Raw genomic sequence first — 14,866 nt, forward strand, 5'->3', positions numbered from 1 at the left:
AACATGATATACTGGGTTGTGAACTGGCCTGTGAATGGCAGTCGCTCCCATTAATGGAGGGAAAGAAATGCAAATCCTCTCTTGTGACTTCCAAAACTTGTTGGATCAGATTTTGCACAGGTTTGAGAAAGGGAAAGAAAAGAGCTGTGAGGAACCCACAAGCTGTCAGTTGTGGCTCTTTTCCAGTTTGCGACAGGCATAAATTTCCTCTATGAGTAAGATCATATGTTAGAAGCTGCACAAAAACACAAAAGACAATAATATTACAATAAAACAGTCCCTTTCCATGCCATGAATATTTTATTATTATTATTATTTTTATTTTTTATTTTTTGGTATATCTGGCTCGGATCCGTTTAGTTTTTATACTCTGAACAGCAAAACAACACATGAAATTTAATTTTCACAAACCTGAGCCAAACCACATTTACATGTGATTTGAAATCAATAAAAATTTGATTTTTAGAAAAGCATTTGTCTTTTCTTTCAAGTGTTTTTTTCTTTCTTCTTCTTTTTTTTAATTTTATTTCGGGATGTGACATGATTGTAACATCATACACAATGTACAGTACGCTCAAAAAAAAAAAAGATTTTTGCAGGTTGTCCAGTTTACTTAATTAAAATGAACTAAAGCAACACAATTCTAGATTGATTTCATTGCGCTCTTTATTTAATCCACATGAGTTGGGACTACATGAATACTTTTTGTAGCATTGATAAAACTGGGCAGGGAATTTCCATTTTCCAACAACTGGATGGGGTAAACAAATGTTGAAATTAAGTGTATGCATTTTTGAGCAAGATGAGAATAGGAGATTTTTTTTTTATTTGTTTAATGTTCTGTTATACTGATATTTAAAAAGAGTGTCTGTTAGGTTGAAGTTTGGTGCTTGTGCTTAGGTTTACTTATACTTTCAAGTGATGTTTGATTTGGGTTCTGCTTAGCTCCATAACTTGTCCTTACACTTGCTCACCTGGCATATACTAATAATTAATCAAATAAATTAAGTTGGACCAACATAAGAATAAAACTATTTTAAATTAAATTAAGTTTGACAAACCTAATGAAGTTGAGTTAAAACTACTATAGTACATTGATTTGACCTAATCCAACTAAATTATGTTGGCTAAATGTAACTGACTTATTCTGAGTGAAAGAAATTAAATTACTTGTAAAAACGTTCTATCTGGAAAGACTCAGGATGATTGGAATTAATACGAATGTAGAGATATTTAGATCATTTGGCATAAGCCCCGTCCTACGGTTCAGAGTTTAGATACTTGCTCGAACCATCAGAGGAGAGAGGAGCTTACCCCTATGGCAGGTCGGGACCTAAACTGGTGGTGATGGGGTGGTGGGGGGTGAAAACAACTAGGCATTACGAGCGATGAAGACAGCTGTGTGAGATTATAAAGCAGAGGCTGGAATGTGACTGGATGAGATGCCTGATTGAATGAAAGCGTAAATACCACGGTCTTCCTGCTAGAACCACCACTTACACTTACATTTCTAAAATTCAATTAAGTAAGGGTAATGACTTCATTCTTTATCAGCAGTTTATGAATTCCCTCATTACGTTAACATGTGGCACTCACTATGTATTGAATAGTAACGAGTGATTTTGGACACAGCATATGCATGAATGCATAAAATACTGTAATGCCTCTGACACTTATATTCTCTGATGTGCCTCATGAATTCAGCACCACATCATGATGGACATGAGCAAGGGCAAACTTTCCAGTTTTCAATCCTCTCTTTTGACAATGACAGCTACTCTCTAATGTCTTTTGGCACTGTGCTAATGCTTAAGTCATTACTATGGCAAGAAAATTGCTGTATTGCATTTCTAATGATGAACCTGCAGTCCTCCATTCATTTCAGAGAGCACAATGCATTCTCAGCAGAGAGTTCTGTTGTCAAAATGGCAAAGAACTATGCCTCTGCCCTGCAGTGCACCCCAACAAAACCAAAGAAGTCACGATGGATCAGAGTCACAGGCCAACTAATTGAAATCCTACATGCACACACACACTAATCCGGCACTATTCTTTTGAAGTGGTCCGGTTCAGCTGTATAATTTTTAATCCTCTCTTCAACTTCTTGACACATTTAAAGATCCAAGGAATCAGTCATGTAGCTCAGAATAACACAATGGAAAATCAGCTGCAAATACCGCAGAACGGAGGAGTCTGTGTTTTAAAATCTTTGCTGGAAAAATATTAACATGATACAATGTGCCATACAATATATATATATATATATATATATATATATATATATATATATATATATATATATTACAAATGATATTATCAGCATAAAAATTTAGTGAAAAGTTGAAAATAAAAATTTACATACATTTCTCATAATTTGATATATCCTCCTTTTGCTGTAATGCTGAATGCACTCCAGCTGGCATGGATTCCACAAGTTTATGCAAAACCTGATGATCCATGTTATCCCAGCATGATTTGAGAACATTCCAAAGCTTTTTTATCTGACCTTTTGTGCAAAGGAGTTCGCATGTCACAAATTTACTAATTTGATTAGTGACCTAGAAATAGTGCAGACTCTTAAATATTTTGTATTCATTTTACATCAATATTCCTTTGTTTTATTTTTCAAAATGATAAAACTTTTATTACGTCATTATGTCAGGTTTAAATTATATTTTGAATCCTAGATTTTCAATATGTACATTTGAAATGCCAATGCCAATTGTAAATGCTTTTCATGCAAGTTATTGAGTCATTCAACTTTGTTGCTTGTGTTGTTTTATGTTTAACTGATTTAGCTTGATTATGATGATCTCTACAATTGTCCCTCTCAGTTGGTGAACCCCACTTCCAGAAACTGGGACAGAGAGTAGAGCCCTTTGTATGGTGGGAGAGATGCAATAATGTCTTGGTGCTGGGGGATCAGACTGAGGAACGATAAGATATCCTTGTGGCAGCTGAAGAAAACCAAGTGGGTGGGGCGTGGGTTGAGTTTGATTCCCTTGAACTTTGGGCCACCAAAACCATGGCAGGAAGAAAGGGCAATGGGGCTAATTAGGAATTTTCATGAAAGGATTTGCTTCCCTCTTTTTGTCTTTGGGGCTCAGATGGCAAAACCACACAGTCTCCCAACATGACCTTTCCACACCATGATCATGGACAGAGTGTGTCTGAGTTTAATCAAGTTCCACACATGGGGGAAACACACCTCCCATTCTGTGATACTATCACTGGTGCTTTTGTGCATGTTTACAAATAAAAAACAGCTATAAACACTGTTCAAATATCATTAGTATATTTGGAGATCACCTGACACTAGATGAGCTTGTGATTCAGTCTGCATACCATGTCAAAGAACATCATTCTTCACATAAATTGCCCAAACATAAGACCACTATGGTCGTCAAGGTCTGTTCAAGGTCCAAATGGCAGGAATGAGAAAGCAGAAAGACAGATTAACAGATGGCTGCAGTTGCATAAAGAAATAAAAAAGGGTCTTGCCATCATTTAAATCTATGTTTTTGTGCATCCAGACATGTAGCAAGGCATGACAGCTTTATAGAGAATGAGATTTCTGACTTAATTTCTCTTTAGAAACATTAAAGGTTTGAGACAGCAGTGAGAGAAAAACCACCAGACTGCAATTAGACATGGGGCTTTAAAGCTAATGTCTACAATGTCCTCAACAAAATATGGGATGACTGGACTATAATTGCAAGGAATAACCTAAAGGGCATTTGGCTTAATTTATATTAATTATGAAAAAAATAAATAAATAAAAAAAAATTGGCTGATATAAATGCCCATAAACAGCAAATCAGATTTACACAAAATTTCTAAAGCAAAACAAACAAGTATTTTATTCAATATTTATTCAAATTTGCAAAAACTTGAAAAGAAAAAACCTTGAAAATAGGAAGTGTTGGCTATCCATTGACAAATCTATTGGTAGATTTTGGAACTGACACAAGGGAAAGTTAACAATTCTGTTAATCGGCCAAGTGAACCCGGTTTTTGGCCGATGCTGATAATTGCAATATCTAAATTAGCATCTAAATTAACTGGTTTGGTTTAAGTAAAAAAATATAACATCCCTGCATCAACCTGAATACATTAGATTTCACCAACAAAACTAATTTTATGGGTTAGGTTTGTTAGAAATAGCTCCTCAAGGAAACAATAGCAGGTTACCACTTTTTACAGTAGTATAGGCTTTGTAAAGTAAAGTGCTTTGAACCTGTTCACTTTTTGACATTTAAGCCAAAACATGAACAGGTTAAAAGCTCTTTACTTGTAGGATATGCAAAGTGAATTAACAACAAGAATCAAACCAATGTTTCTCATGGAGTAAAAAAAAAAAAAAAAAAAAAAACTTCAAAGGAACTAAATAATCCTCTGGATACATAATGTATATGGTTGCTGGTGCTGAGGAAGGAAAATTGTAGTACCACACCAGTGAATCTACAAGACAACATCAAGATTGACTACATACATATGGGGTTCAAGCATATTGGCAAAAATACTGCAGTAGTCCAGGCACGTTGATGTTACCCTTTGTTTTCTAACCACAATAAAGAATGAGAAAGAAAAATGTAATTTGGTATTTTAAAAAAAAACTTTATGTTAAAAAGGAAACAGAAAACCTATAAAACTTGACTTCAGAAGAAAATGTTTGAGAAGCAAAACTTACAAAATATACATCTCTTTACATTAATATGAAGTGTACAGTCACTTTGAAACGGTTAAACATTCTTGTTCAAATCCTCTGGTGCACAGTGTTCTAACAGACTACATATAAATCTTTATTCACTGACAAAGGATGGCAGCAGCTTCACAACAGGGTACAAAAAGGCCCCGTAAGACAAATCGGATACATCTGCTCAGTAAAGCATTCAAATGGGTTACAAGAGCCTCTAATTAGCATCAAAATTTGACAAAAGCTTCTTAACACTACATAGTCTTAGGCCAATCTGACCAAAACCTTCTTCAGTATTGAATATATATATATATATATATATTGTTTTGTAAAGCTAAAAATGTGTTATTAATTATAAATTAATAATAGGGTGTGATGTGCAAAAATAACATGCATTAAGAGTGATGAAAGCCTCAGGCATACTTGTTCTGACCCAGTGACAGTGATCTTGCCATGGTCACTCATGCAGTTAACACAAAACAAACTTTGCTAAATAATTCAAAAAGAGCATAAGTAATGCACAGCGCTGAGGGACTCTTTTATACGCTCTGGTGCACAAGCTTGTGTTATATACTCGGCCCATGCAGAAGTGTCATTATCCAAAGACCATCAGCCATTGTCAAGTTCCTTGACGTGGTGCAGGGAAACAAAGGGGTCAGATGAAGCCATCGCTCTGCCTTCTGCCTCACTGTCCCCACTGAGATGGCACTCTGGGTAATGTAGAGTCTGATCAGCACATGGAGCACTGAGCCCCCTCCCCCACTATGACACAGAATGCTGCTCTGATAGTCACGCGATGGAGCTGACCTCTTATAAAAAGGTGTCATTTTCGCCCAACTTATAAATGTTGTCTTAAACCACAGTTGTCATTGTGAATTTCCAAGATGATATAAAAACAAATGCAGTTCCTCACATCCATACTAATCTCGTATAGCCAGACCTTTTACTTAATGGCAAAAAGTGTTATCACAGCGATCGATCACAGTTCGTTTTGTTTTTACTAGGGCTGGGAAATTTAATGCGTACATTTTTTGTAATTAAAAATTTACTGTTTAACGCATTAAAAAAAATTAATGCAATTAATGCAGTATCTGGTTTTTTTTTCACTTTCTGTGGCTAAAATTGGCATATATAAATTTCTAGGAGGTCCATGCACAACTCGACTTGATTTACTGTATGGAGAAGGGAGATTTAACCTGCAAGTGGTAAGCCAGGTGTGGGAGAGATCCGGGCAAGCTGCCATGTCTTTTTGCATCACCCGAAAACGCTCAAGCGAAACCACATGAGACCCAGCGTGTGCACGAGAGAGACTGAACGGCACCCATAGAAAATTATAATTTTGAGATTTTAAACTTTAGCAAATTAAACTTCAGCACTGAATTTGTTTAATATCTGTAAGTATAGTGTCTAATGATGCATTGGCAATGTACTCTTAAGTTTATCTTGATACTATAATTAAAGAAGTCCACTTGAAAACACCAGAAGATTTAGCTTAACCTTTATTTACAGCATATCCACTGATTTTATGGCATGCAGACATATACAGTACTTGTATAAAAGATTACACCTGTAGAAATGTGTCTAATGAACTCTTATGCACAAAATTAAATATGTACATATTTAAATAATTTAAATAAATGATGATTAACTAATATCTTGAAAATTCTTTGAGACAAAGTATAAAGTAAATGTACTTATGATTATGTATGTTTTAATGTACCATGTACCATGATTAATCACAATTAATCACAGAAAACTGTGTGATTAATTTGTTTAATTTTTTTTATCCCTAGCCCTAGTTTTTTACATGCCGTTTAGGAGCGGGTTTTATCTCAGATAGATTATACCACAATAATAGACAGTAATAAAAAATAATAAATAATAAAAAATGAATGAAATAATAATAATAAAAAAAAATTGGAATCTCCATAGGAATCCATTGCTTCTATTCAAAATCTTAATCGTGGCGAGAAATTACTGTGAATTTGCTTTTGGTGTGAAAAGGCCTTAAGTATAGTACAGTACAGAAAATAAGTACAGACCATTTTTACAGACCCAAATGTGAAAACAAAACTCTGAATATCTTATGATGTCACTAATCTGGTAAACTTTGGCAAATCCAGTGATTAGTTCTTCCTGAAAAAATCTTGTATCAACCTGGTACCTTTTTAACACAACTTTGTTTCCAACTTTATTATAAAGTTTTACACGGCCAACCAATCAGATAAAAGCTTACCAGATCCAGTTCTGTATGCATTAAGTATCAAGCGGTCAGCTAGACTGACTGCAAACAAATACTATTAGCCCAACTATTCTGCATTAGACCCATTTTAAAGAGTGTAATGACACATGTGTTTACACAGTGTATACACTGGCGGCCAAAAGTTTGGAATAATGTACAGATTTTGCTGTTATGGAAAGAAATTGGTACTTTTATTCACCAAAGTGGCATTAAACTGATCACAATGTATAGTCAGGACATTAATAACATGAAAAATTACTATTACAATAAATAAAATAAAAAACTACTTAAAACTACTTCAAAGAGTTCTCATCAAAAAATCCTCCACGTGCAGCAATGACAGCTTTGCAGATCCTTGGCATTCTAGCTGTCAGTTTGTCCAGATACTCAGGTGACATTTCACCCCACGCTTCCTGTAGCACTTGCCATAGATGTGGCTGTCTTGTTGAGCACTTCTCACGCACCTTACAGTCTAGCTCAGCGGTGTCAAACTCGGTTCCTGGAGGGCCACAGTCCAGCAGAGTTTAGCTCCAAGAATCTAGAAACTTGTAACAATACCCAGGCCAGCCCTAATTTTAAGTTAATTTTGGACCCTGTGTAAATATCAGTGAGCAAGATAAGACCTTCTAAAACTACCTGAGAGCAGAAATGTCTCAGGATAGACCAAACGACCTGGCACTCTTCTCATTTCAGAAATGTTATGGTGACTTTGCAAGAAAACTCATAAATGTATACTTGTATAATTTATTTTGTTAGTACGATTTGTTTTTTAATTATATTTTGCTTCATTCAAATAATATTTGCTTTTGAAAATAAAAAGTTGTAAATTATTACTGTTAAATATCCATCTAAAATGTTTATACTGGATATTATCCCCACCACAATCCCAAATTGGTCAGGGGGCCCTAAAATAATTCTGTGCCTGGGGCCCAAAATTTGGTGCTATGCCCCTAACTATTCACAATATAATTGTGATGATTTTGCTGACAGTATAAAATTAAGCAGTATCGTGAATATCACAATTATTTTAAAGTGCTTTTTATTTGGCCATTAGGTTTCATAAAGAGCGCATCAGACTAATTCCACGATCCTTCAGGGCTGCAAAATTAATCAAAATAACATCAAAATGGCGATATTGTCATATGCGATTATTAAACTGCAAAAGTCTGCGTTTAAAGACAGACATGTGCTTCAGAATAATCAGGTGACAAGATGTTCTGTGCACATGCATGGGCTCGTGTTTTTAGTGCTTTAAGAGCAGTTCACAAGCATTGTGAAAGAAAAGCATTTGCAGGTTCAAGCATTCATGCAATTTCAAACATTAGTAACCGCTACATGTTATTTTACAAATCTACAAATGCAGCACAGTATTACAGAAAAGGAGGAGATGAAAGTGTATCACCAGATGCTGAACATCGTAAACTGTCAAATACACAGTGCACTTTATAAAAAACTTTATGCAAAATAAAAGCTCCAGGTGAAGGTGAAGTAAATAGGACACAAATATATTATAATAATACATTTGACTGGGTCTCACTGAAATATATTTCACAGATATTATGCAATATTCAACTGGGTTCCAAAAAACTAGTGGATTCGTTTTTGCAAAAAAAAAAAAAAAAAAAAATTTTTATTTTTTTTAAATATACAAAGGTTAATAATGCTTTTTATTAAACTACTATCTACCATTGTCTATAAAATATAAATATAAAAGTGCACATCAATGAAAATGATTTAATATCATTCTCCCTTGTGTTCATTTAGTGCAAAACTGCTAGAAAACATGACTTTATTATTTTTAAATAGATTTTTATTCAACGCCTTTAAAATATTGAATCTACTTAATTTTGAGCATTTCAGAGCAAATTCATAATTATCGAGATATATATTGAATATCGTAAATAGGCTGAAAAATATCTAGATATAATTTTTGTAGCCATATCGCCCAGCCCTACTGCTGTGATGAGGTTTCAAATGCAGCTTCCGATGGAGTGAGAGTAAATTTGACATCTTACCCTCTTCTGACTGATGCAATCCATCTCTCTCTATTTTTTTCCGCTTTTGGAAAGTCGTGGAAACATAATAGTGGATTTTTTCTTTTACTGTTGGTGCAAATGTTGTCTCCCATTCACCTCCACTGAAGTTAACCCCACTATAGTTTACTTCTGCATTCCAAACCTATCCATTGGAGATTAAGGACCACTGAGAAAGTGATAAATAAACCAACAAAAAATTAAAAATCAACACACAGTGTTGTGCCTGACATATAGGGCAATCCATCATCGTGATCTCAGAAACCCAGCTATAAAACACACGTGAGAAGGACCAAATCTAACCTTCTCGTGACATTCCTTTTGCCTGCATCATACCGTCACATAAAAACCCATACTTGGCCATGACGTCTGCTAATAATTACCCATATATCGTCTCTTAATGCTTCCACATCCTTGTCATTAGGACGGCTCAAATAACACCTTTCAGTTTCTCGGCTGGCCCATCTGGGGAAACACCTGCCTCAGCTCAAACATGTTATCATACTGGTGTTCAACAAATGTTTTTTTTTTGGGGTCAAGGAACATGTAAATATGCAGGCCTTTTTGTCAGAAGTATCTATAAGGGAAAGTATCCACAAATCTGAGCTAACTGATTGTCAGGTGAAGCTAATTCATCAGGATGTTAGATTACTCAATCACTCTTCAAAGCTGAAGTATTACTATATTATACTATATTACTACAATGTATATTAGCACTATGTGACATCAAATGTATTACTGTAGCAATAAACAGGGACTTTGAAAGAGCTGTGACATCAAAATATGACTAGTTGTTCTTTCGATTACACTTTATTTTAATGTGACCTTGCTACAGTGTAATTACACAAGTAATTACTGATTATTACTAATTAACAACATGTACTTACTATAGGGTTAGGGTTAGGGTAAGGGTTTGGTTTGGTTTAGGGTTAGTTGCTTATAACTACGCATAATTGACTGTTATTACTATAGTAAATACATGTAATATGTGTAACAAGGACACATTAAAATAAAGTGTTACTGTTCTTTCTGAAATAAATGTATTATTAAAATCTTGCATTTAAAGTTGCCATTTAGAATGCACAGCCTATTAGTTTGGATTAATTAGTATCAATGGCATAAATCTTGAATTGACAGTACAAAATTGGCAAAAAATAAAAATGACTTTAAGCTACAGCATATATTTAACAATGCATTTTAAGAGCATGTTGACTGTGTTTACTGAGGTTTATTCCTTTATGCTTTGCAAACAATTCATTCATGCAAATCTCTTCAGTTTAGATGTACAGAAAATCATATATAAGCCTATGCATGAGATGTTATGGGGTTCCGCTGCCCCCACCCAGATAAAGTGAACCCATCAGACCCAAGAGAAAGGACGATAAATCTTGCGTGGGCACTGGGATTTTTAAAACGAAGACAAATGCATTCTTCACGCTGGTGAGGATCCTTTCATCTCTTAAACATTTTCTTCTTGAATTCATTGTTCTGTCCGTGTCTCTTCAACCAAGACTGCTGCCCCACCACAAAATCAGACAGTCTACAGATGGGCTTTAGACACACACAACTGTATAATTCTATTATTCCTATGCATGTTTGCAGGAGACAATGCATTTCCTTCGCTCTGACCATGACTGGAAGTTGAGACTATAGGCCTTAGTTTGTTCAACAGTGAAAATTGCTTAGTCCAGTACCAGGTTATTTCAATCGATATTACCGAATTTTAAGGTGAATAGAATGTTGCTACATGGCTCCAAACTTTACTATTTTCACTTTGCATCGTCTAAAACAGTTTTTGTGTTTTTCCAGTGATAGTTTTTCACCTCAGTGGAAATGTTTTCTCTTAGCTCTGATATCAAAGGAAGCTCAGCTCATAAGTAACTCCTGCACGATGGATTTCCTCTCACTGCAAAGTGTGAATTTTTAGCAATGTTCCTTCCCCTTGTCCTTGGCTGCCTGTGTTGAGTCTCTCTCTTCACCCATCCTAACACAGCCTGCCGATAAGATGCATTTCAGACAAAATTTCCCCCCAAAATAATCTCACTGAGGAAATGAGCTTGGAGTCGTTTGTCTTCCCCAACCCCACGCAGGTGCAGTGCAGCGAAATGAAATCTAGCATCATCCCAATAAAGAGATAAACAACAGACTGTGCTACAAGGGGTTCTTTCATAAAATAAAAAAAAAGTCATAGAAATGAGAAGTTGAGATGTTCTGTCAAAATTAGGCATTGACTTTGAGCCAAATAACATCTTTACATAACATGCAATAAAGAAGAATTTCAGCAGCCTACACATCACATATTCAGATAAGACAATGCCTCATTAAGGGCTATAGAGTACAAATGGTAGGAGCCGATGTGAACAGGGCACACAGATACACACTGTGATTTAACCACTCCTACACAACATGGCAAACACAAAGCGGCACACAAAGCTCTATTAAAGCCTGGGGTCAAAACCACCCCAAATACATAAAATTTACCCCATTTAAAAAAGAAATCTAGTAAACACCGCAGTATCCATGCACCGGCTGCATAATTTAATATTAAAAAATTTGTCGATACATTTTTGAGTATCATACTAGTGGATCTAAGAGCCCTTCATTGCTGATTAGTTCCATATAATACAGTACAAATGCATGACAGTGAACCTACATTCCTAGCATTGAATCAGGATGGGCAACTGCATGTGATTCCTGACCTTTTGTATGTACAATGAATGACGGGTCACCTCTAGCTTTTGACAGAATGTCAAAATACTCACGTTTACACGAGAATGGAAAAAGAAAATAAGATCAATTAAAGCCAACGCAGTGTTTAGAGATATGTATTGCCTACATTTTCAGTGCATAATTATATATATATATTTATTAGGCTACTTACATTGAACAATCGAAATGAATCACATTTAATTCACAAAATCGCTTTTCGATCAAATCGATAACTAGTGAATGGTGAGTGGATTCGATCCTCTGTCAAGCAAAAGATTCACACCCGTATTACACACCAATGCAACTATTATAAGATAACATTTGAAAGTGGTATTTTGTCTCACTTTTTCCACACATTTCCTTTACGTTGTTTAATCATAAGTTTCAAAACATCCCATCTGCACTCCTAGCGACGTGACAAACTTAAATGCTCTCATTATAATCAATAGGAGCATTGGTCGCGCGCTTGAAATGTATACAGTTTCGCTGGTTATTATGGAAGCGTTCTAGTGTTGTCGCGCGCTTGCTGTCAAATAGTCTGTCGCTTTTTGTTATGTTTGTGTCATTCTGTTGTATTTTGGATCAGAGAGGAGCAATGCTCGCCCTGTTCAGTAATAGAATATTCGTTTTACAGTAAAAGAGTTCAAAAACACTGTTATTATGATGAAGAAAAATAAAAAAAACATTTGTGCAACACAACACAACACAACACAACACAACACAACACACAGACTTTAAAGGGTGTGAATGCACTAAGAACAGGCGCAGCAGGTCAAATAAAAAGGTGCTTACCTAAAATGACTCAAACGACTGAAGTGCAACTTTAAAGACGGCAGATTTATCCCTGTGTGGCACAGACCGAAACAACTCATGTGTATCACTAGTCTCCGTTCAGTTCTCCTCATGACACGTCCGAGCTGAATCCCTCTGAACTCAGGTTTACTAAAAGGCGGATGAGAATTTCGGCTGCGCCTATCAGAGGTTGAGAGGAGGCGCGTCCCGATGGACACACACACACACACACACACACACACACACACACACACACACACACACTGCACTACTGATCTTATTCACACCACATGGAGCCCTGGTTAAAATCTCTTGGCCTGAAGACCATTTACAGCTTTTCTTTTATTTGTACTGTTAGGTAAAACTACATTTAATCTGGCAGAAAACATTGAGTCAATAGCTGCATCTCAGTATCTAGTGAGCTGCCTATAGAGACAGCATTTTGAGCATCATACACGTGTGAACTGGGGCCTAAAAATGCTACAAACACCCCTGTTCATAATGCCCCAAAATGGTATAGATGTCAAAATTTGACAATGTTTTTCTAAACACAGACAGACTTTATTTCAATTGGTCCTTTGCTGGTGAATGCAACACAACATATTACATCAAAAACTTTCTCAATAAACTACAGCCAAATAACTTAATTGCAGTGAGAAACACACTTATAAATTGTTCTAATTAAGCAATATCTCGCTATAAACCATAATACTATACTTTTGTCAAAAGATTATCAGAAAACAGTTAATATATATATATATATATATATATTAATCCTTTTCCTCCAAACAAATAATAAATAGACCATTTTTTTTGACTCATCCCTCCTTTTCTTTAAAAAAAGCTCAATCAAAGTTACAGTAGACACTTACAATGGAAGTGAATGGGGCCAATTTTTGGAGGGTTTAAAGGGCAGAAATGTGAAGCTTGTAATTTTATAAAAAACTTACATTAATTCTTCTGTTAAAAATCATGTATTATTTGAGCTGTAAAGTTGTCTAAATCATCATTTTTACAGTCATTTTAGGGTTTGTTGACATTACATCGTCATGGCAACAAAGTTGTAAAATTGTCTATAACTTTACACAGAAAATATTAGTAAGCAATTTGATCATGCTAAAATCATGTTTACCCACATATTGTTTATGTCTTTGGCCATACTTTTGAAATAGTGAGTATTTTGACGTTTATAAATTGGCCCCATTCACTTCCATTGTAAAAATCTCACTGCAACCCAGATTTTTGCTTTTTTTTAAAAAAAAGGAGGGATGAGCCTAAATTAATTTTCGTGGTAATCAATACACAATTGCTGTCGATTGAGCTCAACTTGAACCCGGAATACATTTTTAAATAACACTCTCATATTTTAAGTAAACTTACCAACTCAGAACCTTGAGATATTGTCTTTGTGGGCATCCAGGTTGATAGTCACATAAATGTGTAATTTAACAAAATGTATTATTTCAAGGACAAGTTAAAAGCCACGAGGGGGGTGACCCATGAACCGGGGAGTATCAGAGAACCCCCTGCCACCATTCTTCCTTTGAGCAAGGCCCAGGTAGCTTTAAGCGGACTGTCTCTGTAATTAGTGTACTGTGAATTACGTTGATTAAAAGCATCCACCTCCCACATAACGATATCATGTATACTCACAGTAAATCTGCCTGGCTAAACTTCTAATTAATGAATCGTCTGCTAAATCTTCAAATATTGTATCTATAATGTCTTGAATATGTTGTAAAAGACTCCATACCACAAAAATCCTAAATGTTTCCTCCAAGGCAACTATTACCAACATAGTCTAAAGACAGAGGAGTTGATAAAATGTGACATAAGCAGGAGGAATGAAGACGTGTGGTATGCAGAAGTAATTGAAACCATTACATTATTGTTAATGCTTGACATCACATAAAAAAAAATAAAAAAAATCACTTCTTTAATATTGTCTTACCAAATAACTGCTAAAGTAAAGAAATTATGTAAATTAATTAGGTAAAAATAACCGGCTAGCATGTTTTCACTTTTTCTGTGTATAGCCTACAAAATATAATTAAAAATGTTATTAAAGATTGGTATTTTGAAGATGACTGACTTCCTCTGGAAAAACTCCTGAAACATTAACTTAAAGTGTAAATAAATCCATCGTAACTACTTAAAAGCCTGCGCCTAAAGATCTACTTCAAAGCACTGGTGCTCAAGGAACCTACACAGGATGAGTGTTTGATTTGTAGTGAACGGATTTAGACAGCAATGAGGGAGGCCCCTGCCGTTTTAATGGAAGTGCAAACAGATTGATGTCAGGGTTAGAACATGAGGTGAGACCAGTCATGTAAATACAGTGTTTTAATGTGGTTTACTGACTTAGTACACAGCTCTCATTTTGAATGTAGGTAC

The 14,866-nt window shown here is 35.3% G+C and overlaps 1 protein-coding gene across 1 annotated transcript in view; it reads right to left on the reverse strand.

Annotated features, from left to right (window-relative positions):
* The window catches only part of lypd6 (LY6/PLAUR domain containing 6), a 55,456-nt gene extending 42,878 nt beyond the window's left edge, over nucleotides 1–12,578 (reverse strand). Inside the window, exon 1 of the mRNA XM_051709184.1 lies at nucleotides 12,473–12,578. The gene's annotated coding sequence lies outside the window, so the exon portion shown is untranslated. The remainder of the gene's footprint in view (nucleotides 1–12,472) is intronic.
* Between the last annotated feature and the right edge of the window lie 2,288 nt (nucleotides 12,579–14,866).

The sequence above is a fragment of the Myxocyprinus asiaticus genome, chromosome 10, assembly GCF_019703515.2.
Source record: "Myxocyprinus asiaticus isolate MX2 ecotype Aquarium Trade chromosome 10, UBuf_Myxa_2, whole genome shotgun sequence".
Classification (NCBI taxonomy): domain Eukaryota; kingdom Metazoa; phylum Chordata; class Actinopteri; order Cypriniformes; family Catostomidae; genus Myxocyprinus; species Myxocyprinus asiaticus.